Here is an 8571-nt window from a genome sequence, read left to right as displayed (position 1 = left end):
GTCACCCGGAAACACAAACTAAAAGCGGAAAGAGACACAGCTATCCCATGATTCCTGCGAACGACGTGCTGATTATCTCGCTGCCATCTTGCTGCGGTCTGTTTGCCAGGAAAATCTGATGTCCCTACACAAAAAGCTAGAGAACCATATCTCCAGACTCTTTCTAAATGGATGAACATGATAGCTGGGCGTACCTTATTTTTATTTATTCATTTAATCTTTTTTTTTGTAAATGCAAGCATCCCTGTTCATGTTATATGCACTCTTGTGTATATACTGTATACAGTACATGTTGTGTTGCAATAAAAAAAATAGAAAACTAGAGAAAATGACCAACAACAATCTAATGACATTGCTTTTGTACCTTACAAATTATGAAAACTTTTCAGATGTTGTCAGGTTGCTTTTAATTCTACTGACTTAGTTGTGTATGTATTGCTTTAATTGTAGCTAAGATACAGGGTTAGGCTTATTTTAAATTAGCCTATAGCAATTAAATATATAACAATGTCTATCCTTGCTGCCCCAGGTCTCTGCTTTTCTTGTCACTTGTATTTTTCCTTTTTGTTTCTTTTTTTTACTGAATTTATTGTTTCTTTTTCATATATTTAATGTATTATTGAATATTTTGCAAGTCACTTTGGATGAAGGCAGCTGCTAAGCATATAATAAATAAACACTGCTGGATGTCAAGTTAATGTTAGTGTTACTTCTTGTGTGAAACTCTTTTGAAGGATTTCCTTTTCTTCTTCCTATAAATGTCGACTCCCTGGGCTCTTGTGAGGCACATGTCAGTGAGAGAGACGGGGTGTTGAGCAAGGAATTGAGGACTTGTATGGTGCTAGTTCATTAAGAATCCACATACAGTAGCTAAATATTGTGTACATAAAAAGTAACAATCCTTAAACTTATATAGCACTTATCTAGATACTCCATTCAAAGTGTTTTAAAGGAAATGGGGACACCACCAATGTGTAGCACCCACCTGAATGATGTGACTGTTCAACCACTCTGTTCTTGTAAGTTATATTATTCAAAAGAGAACATAACAGATATAGTTAAACTAGTAAAAAATCTTTAATAGGTAATGACATGAAACAGGTGAAGTTTGAAATTGAAACATATCTTGATACCCAGGGTCAATCTAGAATGTTCCCTTCCCCCTGCTGCTCATCTTCTTGGTGTGCTGTGTGAGCTGGGTGTGAGGGGTGGGTCTCTAGTATCCAGGAGCTCTCTGTCTCTCCCTCTCGTCTTTCTGCAGACAGCCTGGGCAGGGTCGATTCTGGGCTACACAGTCCTGAGAAAGAAACAGTGTCCCTGAGTACACACGACTTCTATGACTTAATCTGGGGCAAAAAACTGATTGAAACGAGTAGAATGGGGCTATAATCAGGCAGTACAATTCTGAACTCAGTAGGGGTCTATTCTAAATTTGACTTCAGTAAAGCCAGTATATTATAGCCTGTATGGAGGCAATAGAACAAAAAGGACTGGTTTTCTGTTTTTCGTTTTTTGCCTGCTCATGTTCCCGTTGTGCAGTTCTGTACCATGATTGAACTATTTGTGTACCTAAAACTGAGGTGCAGTTATACCAGACTGATTCAATGACCTGTTTCAGTGGGAGACGCCTCTTGATCCAGACCAGGACACAGCACAGGAGGTGAAGGAGCCCACTGTACTCCACACACAGACGGCAGCCTGCCCTCACTCTCTCTGTGGTCAAGGGGTCCAGGGTCCTGATCATCTGGGCCCAGCTCTCAGAGCTCTTCCCCTGGGGTGCACTGGCAGCAGCTTTGGAGTCAAAGGCCAGTTTTGGTCCACTGGGTTCCTCTCCCTTCCTGTTGTTGACCTGAATCTGCAAGAAAGATAGTAAATTTGAGTATATAGAATCAGAAAATTCTAAGAATATTAGGAAAACAGGTATAATGTAATTTGTCCTAGAAATTAAGTCTATCTATCAAGATAGTATTTTAACTGCTTTGCGTGCTATATTGTATTTTGTCTTTACTCTGCCTTTGAATCAGAAAGAGATGTTGGTCAGCCAGTACAATATAATATTTGTCCTGACAGTGCCTGCTATTTCCTACCAGTGTGTCTTCCACTGTGAGCTGCCCAGTCTCCTGTCTGCCCTTCTCCAGCCCCCACAGCTCCTCCTCCTGATTGATCAGCAGTTCAGTCTCAGTGGGCACCAAGCTGAGCTCTGCAGAGATTGGGACCCTCTTTTCGTTAGCAAACTGCCCTCCCCACACTAGGAGCCCAAAAGCTGCCAGTAGACTCTTCACAGCCTGCATCCTCTCAGTATGATAGCCAGACACTAAATGCCCAGTTTACCTCTGGGTTTCTGCTTTTAAAAGATTGGAACCTTCATGTCAAGGGTTCTGATGACATCACAAGAGAGACAAGTTGTGATGCCACATGATGATGATGGAACTGTCATGGAGACCCCAGATGTTGGCAACAACACTGATTTGTTTTGTTTTATTTTATTTATAATCCAAATGATGTAAGTAATATTGTTAAAAAAGGAGAAAATAATTAATATCAGTATGGGTGATATCTTTCTGTCATTTAAGGGAATTCAATTAGGCAACAAGATCTCCAATTTCTCATGCAGGGGTGAAATTACAGAAGCAGCTGTTAGCTCATTCGACACAGTATGGTCATTCATGAATACATTACAAATATAGCATTCGTACATATACACTATCCTGTCAGAATAACACAAGCACCTTTGTCATGTACTGTTTACTGTATGTGTAAATATATATTATAGGGATGAATGATGAACTCTGGCAGTTTCACAAAGTTTGGCTATGGAGACAGAACCATTATATAACTAATTCAGCCTTTTTTATATATAAAGTTAAGCTTAGTAACCACAGACTGCAAGTGTTTGACATGCTAAGAGATAATTAATATTATACCTAGCATTTAGAATGACTACAAAGGAACGAGTAATAGGTTTTTTCCATGCTGAAAAAAAGAAGAAAGAGAACACAACGTTTCGGCCGAAACTTTGTGTTCTCGTTCTTCTTTTTTTCAGCATGGAATAAACCTATTACTTGTTCCTTTGCAGCCTACGCATGCTGACGCAGCTACCCACCTGAACTACTTTAGAATGACTATATGATCTTACACCTTCACCATAACCCTGACAATTACCCGTTTTAAGATATAAGTATCTATAAGTAAAAACTCTTTGGGTTGTTGAGGGAAATGTGATATGATTTGCTCTTTAAAATTTTCACCTGGATCTAAAAGAGGAGAAATGATTAGCCAGCACTGACAAGGAAAGTGCAGGAGGGCTTCCTGTTTTTAACCTCGGTGTACTCTCTAAATACTACTCAGGGTTTGTACAATCCGGTTTTCCTCATTTCACCCTTCATTAATTCAGTTGGTTCTTAATTCAATTTGTTTATTTCCAAATGATCTGTTGTGCACTGGGGTAATATCTTCACACAAAATTAAAACCATTGTAATATTAGTGTGGCAGACTGTTGACCACAAAAGCTTCAAATACGTGATTATTTATAAATGAGCACCAGGTGGCGCATTTATTATTCTTTTGAACAGTGCGCCGCGTATGTTTTTATGAGAAGATCCTCTTCTTTCTTACAATATTATCTCTATTATTATTCGACATTATTATCTCACTATTTTTAACACATAAACAGGAAATGTTTTCCTCATTTCACATTAATATATTCCTGGATCCCAAAATAATTAGTATCGCACTGAGAAGAGTAGTAGTGTTCTGTAATTTGTGATCGGGGTCACACTGAGAGAAGTAGCAGTGTTCTGTAGAGAGTAATTGGGGTGATCTCGAGAGAGGTTGTGGCGTTCTATACACTGTAACTGAGAGGAGCATTTTTTGGCTCCGGATTGCAGTTAGATTGCATAAATCTAATGTTAGAATAATTCATGTGTACAACCAATTATAGAACATTGGAAAGGAGCTTTTGTGATTGATTTTCAACAATGAAAATTATTTCATTAGAACACTGTCAATGCTTTCAAAAAAGTAATAAGAAAAGTCAAAAGTCTACTTTATTGCCAAACCAGCACTTTGGGTTATTAGGATTGTTGTTGTTGTTGTTGTGCACTCTAAATAACAGAGATAAAAAAGACAGAGATACCAAAAGGAGATAAAGCACAAATAACATGCACATATTACATACAGGTCATGCACATACTGTATCATGCACATTTCATATACCAAACCATACTTTTATAACAGTGTTGAGGCAAAAAGACCAAATAGCTTTAGTATAGGTGCTATTTTGGAACCACTCTGTTCTAGATTTCATACATCTTAACTTTCTTCCTGAGGGAAGGAGCTCAAGCAAAGAAAAAATCTGGGAGAGAGTGGGCACCCACTCTAACCATCAGAGTTTTCCAATTGAAATGTGTTGCATATATGGAAGCAGCAGATGGTAAGTCACAACCAGTTTAGTTCGAAGCAGTGTGGACTATATCCTGATGTTTTCTCTATTAGGAGGCTACGTTCCTAAACCTGACCTTGACAGAAAACATTGACACACTCTCAATTACTGCCTGTAAAAATGGACCATGGCTTCCTGAGACACACCAAAACGTCTAAGCTACCTGACAAAACAGAGTCTCTGATGGTCTTTTTTCTCCACTTTCTTCAGCCTTCGGTTTATATCGGCCACCCATTTCAAAGTGGAGGAGATTGCTGTGCCAAGGAGATTAAAAGCGTTGTAATTCATTGCTGTCATATCTGAAATCTGATATCAAAGATAACCTCTTTGGTTTTACTTTCATGGAGCTGGAGATTGTTTTGACTGCGCCGGCTCACCAAAGCACTGACTGACCTCCTTCCTGCGAAGAGACGGAGTACTAATATTTTTATATTAGCACTGCCAGGATGTAATCTCCTGCAAACATGGTTCATTTCACAGAACTAGTAATAGATGCACAGTCATTAGTAAAGAAGGAGCACAGACGTAGTGACAGATCACAACCCTGGGGTGAACCCGTATTTAAAATCAGTGGATGTTAGAGAATCAGAAAAACGTTGATTGATTTATACCCTTGTCAGTTAGTTTATGCAAAAGCCCCTGGGGTACACTTGTATTAATGGCCAAGCTGTAATCTGCCAACAAGACTCATGAGTACAGCATATACTAGGGGCCTCTAAGTTCTATAAGATGTACTGGATGCACTCAGAGACTTCATCCTTAACAGACCTCTTTGCCTTGTATCCCAATTGGTATATGTCTAACCTGGATGTTAAACAGATATTTACAGACGAACTAATGGCTGATGGAGAGGCTGTGGTCTGAAATCATTTAGGCATGTTATGTTTGTTTTCCTTGGCACTAGGACAACAACAGCAGACTTAAAACAAACTGGAAAACTTAGACTGCTGCAGTGACACATTAAAGACATTATTTAACATGGGTGCCAGCTGATCTGCACATGATTTCAAAGTAGCAACTGAAACATGATCTCTGCCCAGAGCTTTCCTCCCATTGTGTTTGCAAAGGAGATGTCTAACCTCATGTTATCAGATGATGAAGGGAGGAGAAGAGGGTTCCAGAGGTACGTTAACTATCTGTTGTACCTGAAAGCTTATCATAGAACTTGTTCAATTTTTGGGGGGGAGTTCTGGGTCATTATCAAGGGCTACTTCAATTTGCCTTTCAACACACCTCTGTCTTGGCCCTTTGTTTTCCACACTGCCCACTCAAACTCATATTTGGTTGCTTTGTACAAAATTCTATCTATACATTTAAATGTGTCAAATTTCTCTTTACAAAGTTTTAAGGTCTTTGCTGAATCATGGTTTGTTGTTATAAACAGCCACTGTCCTAGAGGGGATACACACACCTTCACAGAAGCTGATAAATGACCTTATAGTATCTGCCAGCTCATCAAGCAGAGACTTTGAAGTCATTCCAATCTGCGGAATGTCAAAACAGTCTCTTAGGATGTCCTCTAATTGTGGTGAATGTTCACACAATTTTAATGCTAGGCGTGACTGTTTTCAACCTCTGTCTGTATTTGGGGACAAAGAAGATCAAATTATGGTCTGAGTGTCCAAGGGGAGCACATGCAATGGCATGGTGTAGCACTGATCTAAAGCATTTCCCCCCTAGTAGCAATTTTAATTTGTTGTTTATATCCAGGAGGAACTCTCCAAAGAGAGAGATTCACATGATTTAATCACCCAAAATAAAAAAATCCAAGTCTGCGCAGTATTTTCCATCTTTGTGATCTGTGTGGCAAGGAACTGGGCAGCTACTGCAGAGGACAGATCCACCAAGGCAGAAGTATATACTGTAGGCTTGCTGTAAAGCCCAACTGGTTGCACGATATTAGATTTTGGAGAGAAAATATTGCAGTAGCACACACAGATATACAGTAATGTCAATCAAAATGTCTTTATTAAGCAATCAGTATAGCAATTTTAACAGTGATTCTTGTGCAATATCCTCCAGGAAAACAGGAAACATCTGTAACTGGAATATAATGTTAACCAGCAGAATTATATTCTAAGAAATTACTTCTCCCTGACCTGGCAGAATGGCTTTTACAGAAATGGGTTTAAGGTTAAATTTGGACATTTCGTTTATCCCACATCAAAAGACAAAAAAATACATATTTTAATTTTTGTAGAGTACACAGGCTCAAAATAATATTTTTGCATATTATTTCGTTTTATATTTCTCTAGAAAAAGAAACCATCCACAACAGGTGCCTTTGTATTTCATCAGTTATCTTTAATAATATGCTGTCGCACCACAGTATTATACAATTCATATCTGATTTCCAATAAAACCCTGTCTTTGCTGGTGAAGAATCTCTTGCCTAGATGAGGTCTGGAGAAACCATACTGTCCAAATCGTATGTCTCCACACGTCTCAGTGATAATTGCACTGCAGTATAAGTAGCACTTTGCAGATGATATTAAAATAGGAGTACTATCCTTTTGGATACCATGTACAGATTTAGTGATCACATTAAAAAAGGGAAAGCATAGTACTGAAGTTCACAAGTGCTGCTTAAAGCTATGGGTTTATTTTCAGGGAAATAATTCTGTGGGTGTAAAAAGGCTTGAAAATCTAGAAACAATGTTTTAACTGAAAACAGAATATTTTCGTTCTTTGATTTTCCCTCACGATAATCTAGATAATGGAAGAAGCCCCCAGGGTTACTGTACAAAACAGGGCAGGACTGTCTTTTACGAAGATAAAACTACAATGAAGGGGCGTTTTACTTTCATGCTCTGCTTTTGTTTCTCCTGCGGTCATTGAGTTGTGCTCTTCCTCTCTCTTGGCAATAAAGCACATTAATAAAGCCACAGCATGGAACCCCTTCCTGAAATGAAATACACAAATAAATAAAAGCTTGTCTGTGGTGATCAGAAGCATGATATATCACAGAATTATTATACAGATGAATATACTGTATTCAATGTAACTTATAGCATTAAAAATGTGAGTATATAATGGAAATAATGCAGAATAAATTATTAGTTTTTGATTAGAAATGAGGCTCTGAGATGGTGTGACAATTTATAATATGCCACCTTAAAACCATTGACAGTATCCCACTAGCTAACATTATCAATTCCGTGTAATTTCCATTACATTGCTACTGTTTATTTAAATCCAATACAGTACATTGAAAACAAGAAAACATATAACTGCTGAAATTTACACAATTTATGACAGTGTTGTATAAGCCCAAAATCTATACAGTTCATGGAACAGTGCAGTATATTGTTCCTATCCTTGTAGAAACTTTATACCAGTAGTTTAGAAATGTTTAAAAGATAAACAAATGCAAAAAGTGCAGGACTGAAACGTTCCTTTATTAATCTTGATCCTGAACGTGAAGATCATATCCCCCTTCTCCCATACACGTGCACTCAGTTCCTGGATTTTGGAATATATCTGTATCTTCCACTTTGTGTTCCAGCTGTGCTCTTGGTTAATTTTATTGAAACCCTTAATTGACTCCTTTACCGAACCATTCAATTCAATTCAAGCTTTATTGTCCCCTGGGGGAAATTTGTTTCACGGCACAGTCAAACGCAACACAATGACAAATAAACATCACCAAAAGGGAAGAGAATACAGCAGTGTTACAGGAGAAAGAAACAAGAGACAAGGTGGTTACTTTGTATTGTTTAAGAGTGTGATCGCAGTGGGGATGAAAGATTTCCAGAGTCTGTTGGTTTTACACCTGGGGGTAGAGAGGCGTCTCCCAGATGGGAGAAGTGTGAATTCACAATGGAGGGGGTGAGACAGGCATTCCATGATGGTTTTGTCTTTCTTAGTCACCCTCTGTTTGTAAAGGATACTTAAGTTTATTTGATTATTCTCGATTATTTTGCCACTTATATTCACTAATTTACCCTCAGTGTCTCAGCTTCAACACTGACCTAGTGTGCAACGAGAATCATTTCCATGAATTACTGCTCAAAGCTTTAAACGTGGTTTATAAGCCCATTGGCCAAATCACAACTTGGAAGTAAATCTAAGTGAGACGAAACTCACCTTAGGACGGTTAGAAATTTGGGCTAGAGCTAATTTGTAACTG

Source organism: Atractosteus spatula, chromosome 12 (genome assembly GCF_055471065.1).
Source record: "Atractosteus spatula isolate fAtrSpa1 chromosome 12, fAtrSpa1.hap1, whole genome shotgun sequence".
NCBI lineage: Eukaryota > Metazoa > Chordata > Actinopteri > Semionotiformes > Lepisosteidae > Atractosteus > Atractosteus spatula.
Note: the sequence above shows the minus strand (reverse complement) of the source record.